Source organism: Cyprinus carpio, chromosome A7, assembly GCF_018340385.1.
Source record: "Cyprinus carpio isolate SPL01 chromosome A7, ASM1834038v1, whole genome shotgun sequence".
Lineage (NCBI taxonomy): Eukaryota > Metazoa > Chordata > Actinopteri > Cypriniformes > Cyprinidae > Cyprinus > Cyprinus carpio.
Window position 1 is genome coordinate 30,512,266 of NC_056578.1, and position 22,220 is coordinate 30,534,485.

At 35.7% G+C, this 22,220-nt stretch overlaps 1 protein-coding gene across 5 annotated transcripts in view; it reads right to left on the bottom strand.

The window, feature by feature from the left end:
- Positions 1-22,220, bottom strand: part of LOC109084096 (protocadherin-7-like) — a 117,155-nt gene that overhangs the window by 75,468 nt on the left and 19,467 nt on the right. The gene's annotated exons all lie outside the window — the stretch shown is intronic.

Sequence of the window (22,220 nt, forward strand, 5' to 3'; positions counted from 1 at the left end):
ATTTTGCCTGGACAATGACCAAGAAGCATGACATCATACATGCAATAACAAAAATTATGCCAATGTATTTGGAATTCAGTATCAAATATCATTCAAGATCACAGGTCTGGTTTATCTAAACATAACAGCACCACTGAAACATTACTGTTTCAGTATTGTTTATCAAATGAAACTGAGAATTGTTTAAAATACCACCGTATCAAATAGAAGCATGTTGGCATATGTGTAAAAATCTGCTGACACATTTACAGTACCTTCTGTACATCACTGATTAGACTGAACAGTAACACAGCCGGCACATGTTTAACTGAACCGGGCCGGATACCTCACGCCGTCTGCTTTATGTCCCCATGATGGAGAAGACAACAAAGTTTATGTGTCGCAGTTAGAACAAAGTCATGCATAGCGCTTCAGGCTTATTGTGGTTACATGTAGCAATAAAAGGAGTGATGTGTGTACAAACAGGTTTTCAGTAAAACCCCCAACAAATTCAAATCAGAGAGGTGTGTATAAATATACATAAAGGTGCTGTTTATAAAGTAGCCCAGAATGTTTGAATAATCTCAACTGACTGTGTCCAGACAAAAACATTGCCAGGCTGCAGGTTTTCTTTGCTGGTTTAAACTCTACAGCATATGCAAAGCAGACACCACCCTGTGGTTCCAAGACCAGCTTATATCTGTTGCATTATAATCCAGTGGTTCATATAACTGGTGTGTGTGTGTGTATGTGTGTGTGTGTGTGTGTGTGTGTGTGTGTGTGTGTGTGTGTGTGTGTGTGTGTCTTTGTGTGTGTTTTGTTGTTTTTTGTTTTTACCACCGAAAAAAAAATATGTGCGTTTGTTATTTGAAACAAATTCAAGCAGAATAGTACATGTCAAGATGGTGAGCCTATGCTTACATTTTACTGTATGCTATACTACACCATATTTAAGATTTTTACTCATTTAATAGGTGTACAGTAGTTATTATTTACCTATATCTATCTGTGCTGAGCAAAAGCATCGTAAGCCCAAGCTGATTGTACACATTGCCACCAAAGGTCTCTACGATTAACTTACCTCACGATAATGTTGAGAAACACAGCCCAGGCCAATATTAAAACTCTATACTATTCTGTCTAAATAAATAAAAATAAATGAGTGAATTTAGGCATCATCATATTAAAAATGGATAATCATTTTCAAATTTGCTAATATGCTGCTGATTATATTTAACAGTGTTTTCAATTATTGATGTTTTCAAACATTAACTTTATATGAGTGTTAGATTATGGCAAAAGTAATCTAACATAATACAATCTAATAAAAAATAGGGGGAATGTGCATGTGCAATCACATCTCCAGTAACAACTGATACCAATAAATTAAAATACACATTTTGTTTGATTTCAAGGACATTTCTGTTGACTTTGTACAATAAGTAATTATGGTACTGTGTTAAATCACTACATAAAATCTGGGTGCTAAAGCAAAATCAGTTAAGAAGCAGCACTATAACTCATAGCATTGGTTTGAGGGAGATGTAAAGGGGCAGTGATTCACTGGCTACTCTGCAGTGACCGCACTCACCACTGGATGTATCACTGGCTGGGGAACTCTAACATCTGCAGGTCATATTATGGGCTGTGGCAATTAAAAACCCAACTGCCAAACTCCCCACTTCTCTTTTTACATTCATTATGCCTTACCTTTAGCCTCCTTTTTGGTCGTGCACCACACACATACACACATTTTTTTCTTTCGTCTTCCTTTTTTTTTTTTTTTTTTTTTTTTCAAAGGGAATTAACAAGCTACTATTAATTTGAGTTCAGTGACTCTGCTTAAACATGAGCTGGGGAAAGAAAAGAGGGGTGAAGGGATGGAGCTATGAGGAGAGAGAAAATCCTCAGCAGAATCCCCATGAATAAGTAATAAACCAGCTGTATGATTTTTCATAACTAAAAGAACGACATATGAAGAAAATGTCTTCCAAGACAAATCCCCCTGTTAACCCCTCACACACACTCTCGCGCACACACACACATACACACAAACATGCTTGCACTGTACAGCAAGGCTGATGTCAAGCATCACAGAAACCACTGAGTATGTGGAGTAGCATATGTGTGTATTCAAAGTGTATGTGTGTGTGTGTGTGTGTCTGCCAGTGCTCAGTTTGATCAGTTGGATTAGCTAAGTTTAATTGGATATGAGGACCTTTCTTTGTCCTCTCATCACTTCCTTTGAGCAGAATTACAATTAGCATAAGAAAACGAAATAAATAAAAGGACGCGTGCATATCTTGTGTTGTGTTAGCAATCAGCTCTTAAATGTAATCAGAATGTTTTCCCACTGCAATATGTTCATATACACTACATTAAACATCACATTTTATTACACAGCTTTGTAAAGACATTTTTTGCTGACTTTGACTGATCTGGAACCAGCATTTAAATCCTTTCCATGCATATCATTCATTACAAAACAGCATCCAAAGCAGAGCTGAGGATCGCCTGAAAGCCCTGCATAGACTGTGAAACCCCTCCTTCTGCAAACAAATATGGCTCACTCTTCTCACTGTTCTCTTTCATTTCAAATTCATTTTCTATATGGTGGCTGCTGCTTTGTATCTAGACTGTATGCTAGCTATAATCTGTCCTTTTTCATTCTCTCTCTCTCTCTCTCTCTCTCGCTCTCTCGTTTCATCAGCTCTGAGTAGCTGACATTGGGCACTGATATAAGAACACAAAGGCTTGTCCTGCGAACAGAAAATACATGAACAGAAAATTTTTGAAGCCAATACAAAGAGGTCAAGGTTTGGCTTGTTAACGAGACCCAGTTAGTCCTTTTTGATAGATGCTGTAACACACTCAGCTACACAGCATCTTTCTCTATTAACGGCAACTCAAAAGTAGCTGAACATTTTGAAAGAATACAATTTAAATACTATTTGTATTGTTTTCAATAATATTAAGTAAATGTAAATACTAACAATACTAAAAATAATACAACTACTTAATACTAATACTACTACTACTACTACTACTACTACTACTAATAATAATAATAATAATAAGTGTGTAATATTAATTAAAGCCATGTACTTATAGGGTTAAGAATTAGAATTAGGGTTTGGTTCATGTTAGATCCAAATAATTATAAAAAATTAAGAAATACTATACTAATAAGTAATACTATATTAAGTAAATGTAACATGTAACGAGCTGTAACATTATTTATTTATTTAATACTACTACTACTACTACTACTACTACTAATAATAATAATAATAACCAGCTAATTGGCATTGTCATGATGACATCAAAACAACATGGCATTCTCGGGTAATTGACTACTTTCCAATCTCTGTTGTTTTTCGGCAACCGTGCAACTGCCATTGAGATGAATGTGAACGACAAATGTGCCTCAACAAATTGACACGACCAATCACACATTCAAAACTCAGCATGTACACACAATCACTCCATAATAAACAACAGACATAATAGAAGCAAACATGTCGGTAGAGAAGGGCACATATGGACACACATTATGCAAATGTTCAAAAGCTGTAATTGTCAAACACTGCCTCTATATGAAATTGCTTTCAGGGTTTGTGTATGTGTGTACAGTCAGAAGTATTTGGATTGGGTTTCTCTGCACTGGCTCTCCTTGACACTCTGTTTATCAGTGTATGGCAGGCAGAAAAAAAAAAAAAAAAAAAAAACACTAGATGTAATCGCAGAGAACGCTAGCCCAGAGCATACGGCGCAGAAGATTTACATGACGACAAACAAATCAAAGCAAACATAAAATAACCCCAGACCAGGCTGCCATGGTTTGTGTCACTGGGCTATACTTTGACTAAAACTAGTGGAAAATATCACCGAAATGCTTGATATGATACAGGCTGAAAATGAAATTCAAAGTCAAATTAACTCTATTGTAATCCAAAATTATAAGGGGAAGTGGGTCATTTGTATTAAGAGAGTAATTTATTCCAAAATAAGGCTTACGATAGCCAAAAAACAAAAAAAAAAAAAAAAACAAACAAACAAAAACTATTAAACCTGAGGTTGTGTGCAATGTACTGGGTTTCCGGTGATTTCCGAGGAAGTAATTATTCTCAAATGTACCATAATGGGGAAAAGGTGGGGGAAACAGATTTTTGTTTTTCCTCATGCAGTGTTAATATTTTGTTCCTTTCCTCTTTTGTTATGACTGACAGTATCTGAACATTGAATGTGTGTTTTTTTTTTTTTTTTTTTTTTTTTTTTTTTTTTTTTTTATTTGTGTGTGTGCTCCGATATTACTGATTAAGAAGCACTCACTGATGTCCCTGCTCAATCTTTGATCATTATGTGTCGCTGCCAAACCCTAAACAGAAAATCAGAGAGATGTTTTGCATGCTAAAAGAGGAAGAGAAAAAAGAGGGACTAAAAACCATCTCTCAAACAAGAGAGGGAACATAAAGAATATGGGGTGCATAATTAGAGCTCTTTAATAAAGCATGAGCTGGAGAAAGGCGAGCCTCTTTGGGAGGAGGCAGAGAGCCTAGATACTCCTTTTAATGCTATTGATTGGGAAATGATGTGTGTGTGTGTGTGTGTATTTGTGTCAGTGTATGTGTGTGTAGGTATTGATTGCTTTCACCCAAACACTACAACAAGCTTCATGCACCATTTTATTCAAAGCTTCTGCAACGAGCTAATGCTACAATCAGCGGTGAAATCTTGGAGGAAGAAACCAAGCCTATTCAGGAGAATTACGATGTTGAATGTTGTGTGTATGTGTGTAAAATAGCTGTTTCACTCGACGCCACGGTGCCTTCAAACAAACAACCCTGTACCCTAAGGGAGAGAGGACTAATCCATTCAGCCAACAGAGCAATTCTCATTATCGACTGCTAAAAAACACAGAGGGCAAGAGGGAGGCAAAAACGAGTGAGGGATGACAGGAAAGTGGAAAGGTGGAAAAATTCAGGAATAAGAGGAATAAAATAGTAAACCACAAGACTTTCTTTATGTTCACGGGTAAACATAATAATATTGTGAAAAGGTTGTCTGTATGACAAAGTTGCATAGAATATCCCAGAAGTAAATAGCATTGCTCAGAAGCAGCTCCTCCACAGTTCTCAGTTATGATTAATTAAATAAAATTTGTGTTTAATTTTGTTTAAATTAAATTAGTGTCAGATGTTCCTTTTAAATTTCCAATTATCTTTCATATTTACATTTTCAGCTCTCTTTAATTGTAAATGTTTTACTAATTTTGTTATTTACTTTTCTCGTTTGTTTATATTTTGTTTATATACTATTTAACTTAAAAAAAATTTTTTTTCGTAATTTTAGTATTTAATGTATTTAAAATAATTTTTACTTTTTAACTAATATTTACATTTATTGTACTTCAATTACTGAAAACAATGTTAAATAGTTTTAGTTTTAGTTAACAATAACAACACAAACAAACTGTAGACATACAGTGAGTATAGATCTATAAAAGATTTAAAATCACTACATTTTAGTTAATACTGTAAATACATGAATTAATTAAAGACAAGATAAAGCAATAATAGTTTAAAAAATCATTAGCTTTCTAAATCCGGGAACACCTATTCTGTCAAATGAATCTAATAAATAAATGCAATGGCACAAATCAGAGATCATACTGAAGTTTTCATTTTATTCTGTAGAAGAAATAATGCACAGGCACACACTCTCTCACACAAACACACGGTTATGTGGTCGCATTTCATAGACTTCATACCTCCACAGCATTCTATTCACAATGGGGCAATGCAGGTGTTGAACAGAATAATAATCATTGTGTGTTTGTGTGTGTGTGTGTCTGTGTGTTTCTCTGGGTGGGTGTGCGGGGGGTGATAATAGGGACTGCACAGACGTGTGCATGCAAGGAGCACAGGGAAACACATTCACACAACACAAACACACTGAGATTTAGATTAACACACAAATATATTTACCTCAGCCACTGAGATATAGTAGGCGTAGGTTAATCCATAGCTGCATGAAAACAGCCCTCCAATTGGCTGAGATGTGGCAGCTCTCCTGCCCACTCCAGAAAGTGATTGATGTTAAGCGGACTTTGATATTTGACTTCTGTGATGACAGTAGGAATATGATTCATCTCCTCTGCCAAAGGAAAATAACCTGCTTCTCTGGTTTCCAGGCTCAAAACACTCTCACACACATATGCAGAGACACAGACACTCAAACACACAAACTGAACTGCAGCTGTACTTCAGGAGCAGTTTCACATGAAAACTGACCATAATATTAGACAACTGTTAGACATTTGATGAATGATTACAAGGATTGTGTTCAAAGGAAAAAGGGAAAGAATTGATGAATGCAATATTCGTTCCACATCCAGCTCGGAACCAGAAAGGCTTTATTTTGCTTTTCCATGGGGAGGAAGAAGTACATAAAACAAAAGCTTTTTCTTTATAAAAATCTAATTAAACGGCAGTTTGTTTGAATGAGTCGGTCAGGGTTGACCACCAAGAAGTGGAAGGAAATAGTAGTGGTCCTGTGAATTAATTTTTGAGGGGGTGCTTCTGAGTAAAAGAGGAAATGATTGATATTCCAAACTCATCTCGTTTCAGTTAAATGACAGTATTTCTCTCAGTCCAAAACAAGCTGCTATAAGCTCACTTTGCCTCAAATGAACTCTTTGCTCTTTCTCTCTTTGCTCTATCTCTCAAACTGCATTCAAACAGAAAAAGACTAAACTGTGTAACCACAAAATGACTGAAGCAGTTTGTTAGTCATGGGATAATATTGCAAGGCAGATTTTCCTGACTGGAAGAGTCTGTGGGAACTTAAAAGTGTGATGAAACTTCAGATGTTTGGATGTTTGCTGTAGGGCTGCTCAATTTGGAGAAAATACAATTATAATTATTATTATTATTATTATACAGTACAACTGTACAATTAAAATGCTAATATTTATGGCTAAAAACCACAGGGAACCCATAAAGCTTGCAGTTTGTTGACAACAGCAAGTTTATAAAGCAGGCCACTCCCAGACATTGAAAACACTGCATCACGAGCTGCTCACGTGTAAAAGAACACAGTGCTGCACTTCACTCTGTGAACTCTGAAACACACAGCACATATATTTATTTAAATTGCATTTATTTTGATTAATCATTTCATTTTTATTTTGATTTATCATGCAGCCTTGGTTTGTTGGGGGTAAAACACTGAGCGACAAACATAAAGTATGTACCTGCATGCATATACACACACGACTAGGTGTGACATAGATGGATCTGCCTTGCTCTGTCTCTATTTATCTCCCTTTCCCGTACACACACACACACACTGATGTCAGCTTGGTTACATATGTGGATATATGGGCTAGTGTATGTATAATATGTTAATCTCTAAGGGCATAATGCATCTCCCCTAGAGAATGTTCTGGAAGTGTTAATAGCTCACAGCCGGGAACACGACTCCTCCCCAGACCACAGGCAACAAATCACTCCATACCTGCACTCCAGTGCTCCCATATCCTACAATATATCCATGCTGAGAGTGTGTCCATCCACCTAATTCTCCTCATTTTCTCCCCACCTATCTTTTAAAAGTAGCAATTTGCAAAATCCTATTTCTTCCTGTAATACCTTGCTGTGTATTGGAATGAACAAATGGATGTAGACAGAGAGAGAGAGGGAGAAATATCGAGGGAGAGGTGCTAGCTCAGCAGAAGGCCTGGTTAATAGCACCATTACTGTCATGAGGATCCAGATTCGGACAATGAATTAATAACGAGCGGAAAGGGAGCTGTGTGAGAGGGAACGGACACACACACACACACACACACATACAAAATCACCGGTGCACACTCAGCACCTCTATTGCATAAATGTGCTGTATGAAATAGCAATGAAAATGGGTGATGTTGATTCTGAAAATGTGACATAAATAGAAGAACAACAGAATAGATGGAAATATAGACCGGATGTGCATGGATTATTAAACCCACAGGCCACAGAATCATTATGGCTAGTTTGAGATGCATCTTACATAGAAAATTTATATAAATATAACTGAATTTGGATTTTTCACCCTGTTGATCCTGCTGTAGTGCTTAATGTAACCCTCATTAGATGTACACAAGTACAACTGTAGCTCTGCTTTCTATTGATTGACTGGTTATTCTTAATCATGTGATGCATTATATAGCGTAAATACATTATACTGAAGGTGTGGTTTAGGTTGAGGGAAAACAAATCCCAGTTACCACCAGTCCTTTTTAGTTACCATAGTTACCTATTGAGTAAATTTCCAATAGATATTGGGTGTTTTTAGAAAGAAAAACATGGATGTGTCGTTTAGCATTTAAAATTATGCTTTTTTTTTTTCACCAACCAATTACTCAAAGTTTAAAGAAGGCTACTGTAAATACAAGCAATTCAGCAAATAAATGATAAGGGACACCTGTGGAATAACTAATTTAAATGTGCCTGAAAATAAAAATATAATTCAGGCCTCTGACTCCAATATATGGCACACTGATATTGACTGCATCTACTAATAGATTGAACTAGGTTACACTTTAGGGGTCATATGAGGTCACTAAAAAGAACATTATTTTGTGTATTTGATGTAATGCAATGTGTTTATGCGGTTTAAGGTTAAAAAAAACACATTGTTTTCCACATACTGTACATTATTGTTGCTCCTCTGTGTCCCGCCTCTCTGAAACTCGTTGATTTTTACAAAGCTCATCGTTCTGAAAAGCAAGGTGTATGCTGATTGGCCAGCTATCCAGTGCGTTGTGACTGGCCGAATGCCTCAAGCGTGTGACAGAAATGTTACGACCCTTACCATACTGTGATGCCACGTTCCGGTGTGACAAGACAAAAAAATAAAATAATAAAACCCATTACAAACGAGGCATTTGTTGCATCCAGTGGGGACATAATTACGGATTATATAAACATAAAACCATGTCTGCATTTGTGATCGGAGACGACTAACAACAAGCGCTACTCTACACTGCTCAAAACTAGTGTCTGAATCATCAGTGGCAAATCCTTTAAATATAAAATGTACTTACAGGCTGTGAGTCAGAAGCGCCAGACTGTCCTTGCAAATTTGTAATTTGTAAGTACTGGTTGATAATAATTATTAACAACATATATATTTACTACAGGGTTTAGGGTTAGTTGCATGTAATTATGCATAATTTACTGTTATTTACTGTTTACTGCTAAGTAAAGTAAAATGTAACCTGTAAAAAGGACATTGTCAAAAAAGTGTTAACCTAAACTATTTCAAAAGCTAAAATATGATGTACAGGTATCATGCTGATAATATAAAACTGAGGCATTAAAAAGTTGAGTTAAATGTCAGAAATTATTGTCAAAAGATAAATGGGTGGAAGCGTTATGATATACTATTGAAAACATTGTGACAATTCTAAAGACTATATCATTTACTTATTTATTCATTGGCTGACAATGTAACATTTTGACATACAACTCTCAGTTGCTGTTCACTAGTTACAAAAAAAAAAAAAAAAAAATAATTAAACCAGTAACCAAGTATGGTGTCCCATACTCGGAATTGTGCTCTGTATTTAACCCATTCAAGTGCACATACACAGCAGTGAGAAGTGAACACACACACCCAGAGCAGTGGGCGGTACCAAGACTTGAACCTACAACCTCTGGGTTACAAGTCCAACTCTCTAACCATTAGGCCACAACTGCCTTATTCATAGTGTTTTTATTCTCTGACCTATTGAAAATTTTTTCCACAGCTGATTGTTAGACTTTGATTTACCTCTGTTTTATCATTTTTATTGCAGCATAAATAAAGGTTAAAACTTAATGCAAATCAACTCAGGAATTTTCAAGGAACATGATTTGTCATCTCCATCAAGCCAATCTGTTCAAACTCATCTGTTCCCTTTTTTTGTTTATTTTGCAACAAATCAAATCAAATCAAATCGCATTTGAATCACATCAAATTTGGATATCTAATATGGGTCAGGTGGATTATACCGTACACAGAAAAATATAATAAATAAACGGATGAAACAGATATAATTTATCCGAAAACAATCGGTGGGCTTTGGAAAAGAAGCTTGACACACAGATTGACGCACAGATTAAGGAAGATAAGACATATCACATCATTTTGTGTATTTTGAAAACATTATCTGGGGAAATTTGTGAAAAGTGCGATTGTGTATAAGAAACTTTATGGCTGCTAAACTACACGCATGCAGTACCAAAGATAAGCCCCCCGAAAAACACATTTGTAACTCAAACACTGGGTACAGTTGAATAGCATTGCCATTTGAGTCATAAACCTTGAGGGAGAACGCAAGTGAAGAGTGCAGATTGTGTAAAGATTATCTATGGATGCTCCAATATGAAGAAAGATGCAGAGAGATGGAGACAGTAAGAATCAATGGCGTGCTATTATATCCCTAGACAGCTGCAGCACAATGAAACGCTTAAAATATGAAGCAAAAAATAATAATAATAATATAGTAGGCCTTTTGAATCTTCTCTGTAATGCAAATCTGCTTCAGTCTTGTTCCATTTTTGTTTTTGGGGAGGGGGTGAAAAAAAAGAATACTGTTGAAATGTGAGTTTGGATACATCTGTGGTTTGTGTGTTACTGCAGTGTCCCAACAAAACACACAACATCCACACAAGTTGTACCCCTCCACCCAATCCATCCAGCATTCAGCCCTACACTATGACTCCCTCAGCCAGCCTGTGAAAAAATATGGTTTCCTGCAAAACAGAAATATGCTTATAAATGTCTTTTCAGTAGATAATTTCACACCCAGTTAAAGCTGGCACGCAGGCCCCCATGTTATACACACACATGCATACTCTGCCTCTCCTCTAGGTTTACAGGAAGAGGTTAATCTTGCTCATAATTTGATGAAGAATTTAAAAAATAACACGGTGTGTCCTCTCTTCATGAGCGCAGAAGAATAGACTGAGAGACACTGCCCCGGGCAACACATTTTCTCTTTTTCTCCTCCTCTCTCATCCTGCGCTCTGCTCGGCACATCAGTATGCTGAAGACACGTGCGTGCACACACACATACACACACACACATACACACACACACAGATAGTGTTGGAAACACACACATAAACGCTTGCCAGGAGTCTCTAGACACTGAGCTTTATGCCGCAGAGCTCTCTCTCTCTCTCCTTCTCTCCATCTTTCTCCTTAAATCATCCGACTCCATTTCTTCTAAGTTATATTTCAACAAGACAAAGGAGTATTTATTTTATATTTATTTAAGTATATATTTTTGAAACTCTTCCCCAATTTTGTTCACAGTGAGGCAAAATGCACCACACCCAACTAATGGGCTGATTGTGCTTAAATAAAATGTATACAGTATGTATCATGAGAGCCCTTGCCTGAACCCGCCTCAGAGATTTATTTTTTATTTTTATATTTTTCCAGGATTGTTTGATGAATAGAAAGTACAAATGAACAGAATTTATTTTAAATATAAAACTTATGTTACAGTATGAATATATTTGATGTCTTTTTTGATCAATGTAATGCATGATTGCTGAATAAAATCATAAAAATAAAATAATAACAATAATAAAAACCTTACTGACCCCAACTACATCCAACCACACGTGCACACACAAACACAAATGTTTAGTTTTCATTTCTAAACAGTAACTGAAATAAATATTTTTGAAACATAATACGTTTCAATGCCTATATTTTACATCAATACATTTTTTTTTTTTTTTTTTTTTTTTTTTTTTTTTAAAGCTGGCAGAAGTAATGGCTAAAAATGTACTTGCTAACTTTAGGTCCAGTTATGTGTTTTATTTATTTTCCTCCATGCCGAATAATCTCTTTTAATCATAGTGCATGTTCTGTTATATTAGATGTGATTATCCTGTAAATCCAGTCTCTCACAGTTTGGTCCAAATATCCATATGTTTGAACTAAGGACATATTCAGGAAGTACAAGCCTAGCCAAAGAGGTCAAATCCTAAAAAAAAAAAAAAAAAAATATATATATAAAAAAAAACATAAAAAATTTACTATATTTATGCCTGCTTCATCTCATTCATACAGATTAGTCATCAGAACACACAGTCAGGAACACACAAACTCAAAAGCATACTTCACACACTGTTTTATCAGTTCGCTGCAAAAACATCGACCTGAGCTTAAGGGGGAAGTCTTGGGGGACTTCTGTTGAAAACCATCTGTTTCTCACACTACTTATGACCACATAAGTTCATACCTGACACTCAGCTGAGTTTAGAGACACAAGCACAACAAGCACAAGAGAGGAAGAAGATAACAACAATTAAAAGTGCTTTGAACAAGAGATTGTCATAAAACCGTGTCTTTATGTCTGAACTGTTAATGGTATTTAGCGCTAAACTGAAACAGAAAGAGAAAGAGATAGGGAGAGAGACTACTTGAGTGTGTTTGTACATGTACAATACAGTCATTGTGATGATATGATGTGTCGTCAAGCATTTTGGTGTGCTTGTGGTTGCTCTGCTCATCTGAGTTGAGGTTAGACTTGGATTTGGTCCCAAAATAGCACAGGTGTGGCACATTGACAGATAGCATATAAAGATATTAGACTTTAAGCTCCATTCACTGCAATTCATACCAATAAAAATGTGGACCGAATGCCCTAACCTGTGAATTTGTATATATATATAAATAAAAAAAAATATGTCTGATTAATAAATCTAAGCATCACAGACCAAAATTGGATTGTATAAGATTTAGAATTTATTAACAAAATGTATAAAATATATCTTTAGCAAAATAAATACATTTATTATATACAATCATTCAAATGTTTGGGGTCTGTATTTATTATTATTATTATTATTATTATTATTATTATTATTATTATTATTATTATTATTATTATTATTATTAATTAATTAAAGAAACTAATTCAGCAAGGAAGCATTCAAGTAACAGTAAAGCCATTTTTATGTTACAAAAGACTTCTATTTCAAATAAAATCTGTTTTTTTTTTTTTAATGACTGGTGGAAATTTAGGTATGTCATTACATGAATAAATTACATTTAAACACATATTAAAATAGTTATTTTAAATTGTTAGTATATTTCAACTTTTTACTGTTTTTATTGTATTCTTGATCAAATAAACATAGCTTTAGTGAGTATAAGAAAATCATTCCAAAAGCTTAAAAATCTTACTGACTTTTGAACGGTGTAAATAAATAAATAACTAAATAAGTATGCAAGCAAGCATCATATCTTATTGTCCATTGCCACTGCAGGGATACTTTAGCTTGTTTACAAGACACTACAGTACATCTGCTGCATCCCATTCAGTCTCAGCTGAGGGATTTTTCTACTTCATATCACTGACTTTTGGCGTTTCATTAGCCAACACTCTGAAGATGTATTAAGAAAGAAATTGCAATGCCATCATTTGCCTTGCAGGTGTTCGACTGTCAGCGAAGATGTCTCCAAATTGCTAAGAATAAATGATGCTGAACAGTGCTAGCATTTCTTTTGGAGGTGTAAAATGATCAATCACTTATTTGCAGTTTTACACACCTATCTCTGCAAACAGGTTTTATTATCACGCAGTGTAGGAACTGTCACTCATTTGTGCATTTAATTAGCTTAAAATTAGCTGTGTATCATCATTTATCAACTATGAATTTACTCGCACGATAACCACATCATTCATTGGAAGTTGACTCATGCCTTTTTCCAAGAAAGAAGTTTGAAATTCTGACTTTCCGAATTCAGTGGAACGCAGCATGAGAAAGGTGTTGCTTTCTGTTGTAACGGATAATTGCAAGTGGCTTTTGCTGAACTGACAGCTTAGCTGAAATAAAAGAGCTGAAATAAAAGAGGGAAAAGAACTAAGGCAAAAAATGGGAAAATATTAAGATTTATACTTCTTTTTCCATTCAAGAAAGAAAACAACTGATCTCTACATTCCAGCTAAGAGGATTCTAGATCTCCATAAAATGCATGCTGGCCACAACTGTCCAAAGTATGAGTTATTCAGCCTGTTCTGGCTGGTGTGTGTCTCCAGGTCAAGGTCTTTCCTCTAGCCTGTGCTTTAGCCCCGAGCATCTTCTGTGTCCTGCCAGAGGCGCTCAGGTAGTTTAATTTAAGCCCAGCTGAGGTGGATCAAAGCCTGGACCGAGCCTCCACATCAAAGTATGCACTGTGCATCCGTGCAAATGAAGCGAGACCTCGATTTACCTTTGCCATAAACAGGGGTGGAAAGGGACTGAGTGGTCAGTTTGCCTCTGAGTGACGAGCAACAGAGGAAGCAAAGAGAGGAAAGAAGTTGAAGTGTTGCATAGATACAAATTGCACAAATTTTATGATATCGTATTTGTAAAGCACTCACTATAAATACTTAGGAGTAATTAATCAATAAATTGATACTTCAAAAGTTAATCCGTTTTAAGTCTTCTCTTTCAGTGACCTTTTTCACAACACAATAATCTTGACATGCAGCTCGATGTATGTTTTCTATTCAGGCTGCCAAGTTTGCAGACGTTGATAGATGGCTTAAATAAGATCGTGTTTAAAGAAGAGTCAAAGCCACATGATACTTCTTAAAACACCTGTAGATGTTGGCTACAATGTTTTCAGCTGTCATTACACATCGCAGAGATGTTATCGAAATATGTGATCTGTAACCCAGACACACACTCCCTAAAGGATGTCGAGCTGGAATCTTTGGCAGCAGTTACCGCATAAGTCTTTCTCACTTCCAAGATCTGTTTAAAAACAGTGCATGGCATCCAAACAATGGAATTCCTTGTGGATGCTTCAGCGCCTCATTAACAATTAAACTTCCATTAGCAACATGGGCGAGTTTAAGAAGTTTCTTCTGTCCCGCCAACCATATGTCTGTACCGCTGCCAAACAAAATATCTCCTCATGCTATAAATATTTCATCCTATAAGAGGTGAAAGATAAATACTTACTCAGGTAAAAATTTTTAAACGTTCTGTATGTCAAATACTCTGCATTTAAAAGTGTACCATCTGTTAATATGTCATATTTCCACGCATCATATGTAAAAACCTCAAACCGAAGCTTTTGATATGAGATACTTTGATATGATATCGAATGCCTTTGATATGGGACATAAAATACAGCTCTTCATCATTAGCGGAATGTTGAGAGAGTGAGAGAAACCCACAATTGTGATTTAATATGCAGAAATGTACTGTGCTTGTTTTCCTTTCCATCATTTCAGTTTTACTTCAAAGGAGTGGAGGTAAAAGGAATGTGTCTTATGTGTTTATTATTGTAATTTGATAAAGAGGCAACCTACATAAAGAATCACACACACACAATGTAAATCCGCATCAATACTAAAACTAAACAAAAAAAAATCATTTTGACATGTTTTTGATGTGGGCAATATACTCATGTTTCACGGATATGTTCACCTGCAGGTTTTGCAATTTCCAAAACAACTATACAAAAGAATAACCGCCTCCACCATGATGATTTAAAAAAAGAACCTCATTAATTATTTTTCTTCTTTTTTCTGCTCTTTTTCAGTTGTATCAATAAAAGCTGTTCCCTCCTCGCACTTAGTCTTCCCTAACATCCCTAAGAAATCGAGGAGTGAAACTAAAGTGTAGCACTGATGGAATTCTTTGTTTTAACATTCAGCTCCCGAAAGATACAAAAAGCATGTTGGAGTGGGTTGCAGATAAGCATCAACTGTTCCAGGCACATACATTATTCTTTTAGCATTTTGTATGGATTTTTCTAACATGTTTCTAAAGCCTTGACGGCATGAAATTCTTCCTATGGATCTTTTTGTATCCTTGTGTATTTGAGAGAACTGTTTCAGCTAAGATGTGCATCTGTTTGCCAACTATTGAGTGTATGTAAGTGTGCACATGATTGGCAGGGAATATTGCAGTCCAGCCGTGTATGTCAACTGAGGTAGATGGAAGGAATGGCTATAATTAACTGTAATTTCTTCTGGAGACGTTATGAAACCACTGCCACAGCCTCACAAACAGAGGAGCGATATAGGTAGAAAATTGAGAAAAAATATTAATAAGATTTGCACAGCAATATAGCATAAACAAATTCATAATAACTTTTTACAAAACATGCTAATCTATCTGAATAAATACATTCATAAAGCTAAAATAATCATTATACTAGAATGGATCATCTCATAGCTAACAAAAATCAAAAATAAGATTCCTGTAAACACTTTGTTTTAAACACAATGTTTTATAAACCTCCTTACCTTTGTGAAAAATAAGTACACTTGCATATATATATATATATGTATATATATACTGTCCTTGAAGTATGGTTTAAGTTATAGTAAATTAAAACAAAATGTCATTGCTATGGAAACATGTACTGTAGGTCTTGTATTTAAATATATATTTTGAAGTAGAAGTTAAGCACATTTAAAGTATTCTTATTTTAAATGCAATATTAAGTTATACTGAATTCACCACACTTATAATTATAATCATGTCCTTACATGTACTTTAGTATGTAATGTAACATCAAAAACACTTCTTTAAATTAATTAAATAATTACTTACAGTATTACAAAGTGCACTTTTAAAAGTGTACTTAAGTGTCTTTAGAAACATAGTAAAGTGACAGAACATGGAAACACAGAAAGTGTACTCTCTTAAAGTAATTATTATTATTATTATTTTTTTTTAGATTATACGTACATTGTAAGTCTACATTCAATACGATTATACACACTTCTTTTTCACATGGGTAGGTGGCATATGGCAACCTGCTACAAATGCTAACACAGAATGTTCTCGTGACATTTAAGCAACATTTCCAGCACCATCGCCACAACTGAAGCTTTGCGGACTTTAAACTCGCTTTGTTCCAAGGTTCTCTGTCACTGTCAGTCTTTAATCCAACCTATTATTGCTAAACCTGAACTTCACCCCAGCACTTGGTAAATGACAGTTACCTGCCAAACAAGCGAGCTGAGAGCTCCATGTGAACAAAGACTTTTCCGTGATGCATATCTGAGGCCACAGGACAGAGACTATCCCCCTTTCTGTTATTCTTTCCAGCTTACATAAATCCCCTCAGCAAGAGAACCTGGTGTGAATGTTTTGCTCTTCCTTTGAAGTTTAACCAGCAGAAAGCCAGGCCACAACTCCAGACCACATGGTGAGATTTTTCCCTCAGAAGGCTATCACCATAAACCTCCCTCCCGCCTAACTGAATAATGCATTGTTATAAAAGTTTCTTGTTAAAAGGAAGAACACAGGGAGCTCAAAGCAACATAATGAAAGCAACATAAGTTGTTCATTTGTTCTGCTAATAAGCTGGACATGTGATAAGATCAGTTTGTATTGGCTGATTTTTCAGGACATTCTCTTGGGTAGAGGACGGTGGGCGTAGGTGGTTGCTACGTGTGTGTTGTTCATTCATCAGCACCATATGCTTGTGTGTTTCTGCATGTTACCTGTCTACAACAGGTAGCATCATACAGACTGAACAATGATCAAAGAAAGGAGAACGGAGGAGCCTCAGGCTCTGAGAGCAGCTGTTCTACCCTCTATCAACATCCAAGTAGGCCCAGATTCGATCTCCAGGCTAGATTAGAGATCAGGCCAGGCTCCATGTACGAACTGCAGGCTAAGACAGGTAGGACAGTCCCATGATACCTCCATTTCATTTATCTACCATAAGCCTCTAGATTTTATTATATTTTGCTCTCTTCACGTGTCAGTTGGACTCAGGACACAACCTTAGTATCCACTTTAGAGACTTCTAAATGACAACAAATTAGATTTAGGAGTATATAAAAAAGACAACAGTATTAGCAATGCTCATTTTAAATCAAATATGCATAGATGTTTTAATTCAATCTGGTGTACTGCAAAACTAAAAAGAATTAAGTCCATTTAGAGTGAAGTTTTACAAGCACTGAGCAGTAATGCCCCAACACAGAGCTGCTAATATTACATTCTCAGGAATGAATGAATGAATGAATGAATGAATGAATGAATAAATAAATGTGAAATTATTGTACATTTAGGGGTCCAACAGCTTGTCTCTGGGGTATTTATTACAATACTAATACTAAAGGTACTAATATGCACCTTTTAGGGGTTGATAAGGTGCAGAGTTAGCCATTTAAGGATATTGCCCCATTAAGCTGCTGTACACCTAAAAGTATTTTTTTTTCTTCTTCTAAAAGTATACACATTTAAATGATAGTTATTTAAAGTATATTTAAGATTTATCAACAGAGTCAGAATGAAAAAGGAACAAACATGCACTGATGCGCAGGACTCTGCTCATGTGTTCCACCGTTACATTACTCTAATGAAGCAAACTGTGATAAAATGGACAGGTTGGTGAGTTAAAGAAACAGAAGAAAAAAAAATGTCTTTCCCACACTGTGAGATATTGAAAAGGATGTCAGCCAAACAGTTTTTGCATGCCAGGGATGGTTTTGGAGAACAAAATGAACTCACTATGTTTTAAGTGTGTGTTTTCTAAGGCAACTTACTGAAGTATAGTGTATGGAAGGAAATGGTAAAACCTTATTTTAAACAAACACTGATCAGAGTGGGATCTGTGGGGAATTTTAAAATGTGGGAATATTGACTGGGCATGAACCAACTATGTCTTTATACAAACAGAACACGAAACCATCCTGAATATGGCACATATACACTAACAGTTGTTACTTTCTCTTTAACCTGATAATGAAGAACTTACAGAAAGCAGAATAATTTATTACATTAATAAAAAAAAAAAAAAAAAAAAAAAAAAAAAAAAAACCTTTGGAAACTGTGAAGCATTTATTGAGATCAGAAATGGAGGGCTTTTGAAACTGATGTTGTCCAGAGTGTGTTAACTTGTTTCCAGGGCTACGGATATGTGGAAATAACCTGGTGTCGAGGCTGTCCTACTTCAAAATTTCATTTATACTTAGAGTATGCACTTCTCTGACACAGACACACATGCAGACACACACACACACACACACACACACACACACACACACACACACACACACACACACACACACACACACACACACACACACTGAACTACCAATACTGCATATTCTGTGCATTTTGCCCTCCTCTCTCATTTGTTTCACTCTTTTCATTTTCAAGTTCTAAATTTTTGTTATACCAGTTATTATAAAAAATAAATAAATAAATAAATAAAAGCTTCCTTTTCATCTACAAAATCACGGAAAAACCCTGATTTCAAAAAACCCTAATTTCATGGCTTCTATAAATGCCCAAGGGGATTAATGTAAATGTTTGCTTTGTTTTTATTTAGAAACACATTCATTAGAAGTGCTGTTTGATTGTATTCTGTGTCTTTGTCTGTCTTTACTCTGGTTGAAGTTTGTAATCAGTAAATACTTAGAAAGCAGTTACAGGAATGAAAAGACTTATTATTTAGATCTTTTCTGTAAGCATGCACATTCCATCCTTGTTGGTGCTGTGAATTCAGGTGAGCTTTGATGAGAATAGGTGCTTATATTTCTGCTGCATGCGGGAGGATTTATGCATTTGTATGAACATCTTTTAAAAATGTTCTGGGCCTCGTCCTTATTTTTCATTTCATGCAGATTAATCATTTTATTTGGGGTCTATTGACCTTGCAGGGTCAAAGAATGCAAATAAATAAAAACCTGCACACAGATACATACATTTAGATGGTAATAAATACACACAAATATCTCTGGTTCAGACAAATAGGTCACACAGAGGTTTACAGAGTGAATGGGAAAGGAAAACAACCCTGTTCTCCCATATGGAATTTATTTGAGTCTGCCTTTAAAAACATAACATCATCACTTTTAACAGCCTACATCAACATTAAAATCCTCCATACCAGAAGATGATGTGTCAAGAAAAAAATGCAAGCTTTCTAGTAGATGTAATGCATATTGAACAACACCTAACAAGGAGAACAAAAATAATACTTCACCATATTAAATTCCCCAAAGCCAACATAATAAGTTTATCCTAAATGGTATTGTTTATCCATTGGACACTAAACAAGTAAGGCTGTTTTGTGTCCTAATTTGAGTCATATTTCAGGAGGTGCTGAAGGTGAGTGTTACTTGATACTGATAAAAAAAAAAAAAAAAAAGAAAACTATTCTAAACCCCAGAGATGTGCGGTTATCCGAAGTCCACGACTGCTCCCCAGGCCAGCAGTCTTTTATCGTTTCTTCAATCTCTCCTTCTGTGCCTGAGAGCACAACATCCCTCATCCGTCTCCTCCTGTTCTTCTTTTAAAGCTATTTACTTGGGTCCGATTTAGCCTAAGTTCACACATTTGGCTCAAACTGAACCCGTTTTAACACGATGTTGTTTAACAAGTGTTCTATATCTGGAAAAGGAAGAACGAACAGATGCATGCTCGCTTTCTTCCTGATGAATCTGACAAGCAGCTTATGGGACGAGAAAATAACAGGGGGAAGAAAGAGGAGCAAATAAATGAGATGCTGAGGACAAAGTTGCCTTGAGAGTGGGAGGGTGGTGGCAGAGGGAGATTGCTTACAGTCGGTTCAAACATCTGCATCAAATGGCCTGACACATCTGGTATTATCTCACAACACACAGTAACCAAAAATAACAATCGCTGTGAGAGGGATGAGCTGAACGAGCGCTGCAGTGTCGCTTTACACAATAAAGCAGAACGCTACCAAAGACGTGTTACTTTTGGAACATGTGCTGTAATATTTTTTTTGTAATATTCATGTGCTATCATCAAATACCTGTATATAATGTCCCCTGGGATTTCAAGACATCCATCCACACACCTAAGAAAGCAAACCTAAACCGTCTGTTGGGGGAGATGGGTGGAAAGGGAAGGTTGAGACCGCCGGGTGTTTTATGTAAGCGTCCCATTGAGATCAAGTGTGTAAAATATGATTGCCATTGTTTAAAAATTGATCTCAGTGGTGATTAAGAGTGTCCTGATGATTAGGGGTGGATCAGGCACGTTCCTGCAATTAACGGGAATCTATAAGCTACGGGCCATTATGAGGACACATAAAAGCCGACAGGCACTTCTGGGACACCTCATTTACAGAGCTGGGTAGATAACACAGGGGAATGAATGAGGGGATGTGAGGGAACACACATAAACACACACTGCAGTGGTGTCTATAAATCTGAGACCACACTGAACATTTCCTTCTATCCACCTTAAAAAAAAAAAAAAAAAAAATAATGAAAAAATTGAAAAAAAAATGAATAAAAAAAATTAAAATAGAATTTTAAATAGAACATAAATAAGTAAATAAATTGTATTGTATGTAATACTGTATATATTATTTATATAAATGTATAATATATAATAAGATTAATTTAAATTTTTTGTATATAATTAGTATACATTTAGTGTATATTACAGTGCAGAAAATACTTATTCTTATTATCTTATCTAATTCTTATTGATTTTATGCCACCCCCTATGCATCACAAAATGTATCACATTTTCCACAAAACTATGCAGCAAAACTGTTTTCAACATTGATAATAAGAAATATTTATCGAACATCAAATCATCATTCTTCTGAATGACTTGTGAAGGATCATGTGACACTGAAGACTGGACTAACTGCTGCTGAAAATCCAGCTTTGCTAAAACAGAATTGACTGATATTTTATAATATATTCAAACTTTTTTCATACACTGATTTATGTCCATTGAAGCACAAGTTACTCTTTAGATCACCTTAAATCAGGAGGATATGCAGCTCAAAGGCTGCTGCCATTAAAGCAAATGAAGGACAAAAAGATGCATTTTCACTTGTGATCTGCGACCCCACTGTGATATATCTAATCTTACTATATACACAAATTAAGTGCATAGACAATCAGCCTTCCTGTATCTTGACCTCAATTAGTCATACATATATTGAATTAAATCTACCGATTTACACATACTCTCAGACAGCCAACTCAAGGCCTCACACTCCGTTCTAAACATAAATATGTATATATGCAAGCAAGATATTTCCCTCAGCACTGCTACAGAAATCAATGTTTCAGATCACACACACACACACACACACACACACACACACACACTGACACGTACAGTACACAATATACACACATTAGTGTATTTATGAGGGGATATGCTGATGCATTTGTGAGAGGTTAAAAGCACAAGGGAGAACCATTTGAGGAAAATATCCGATATGGAAAA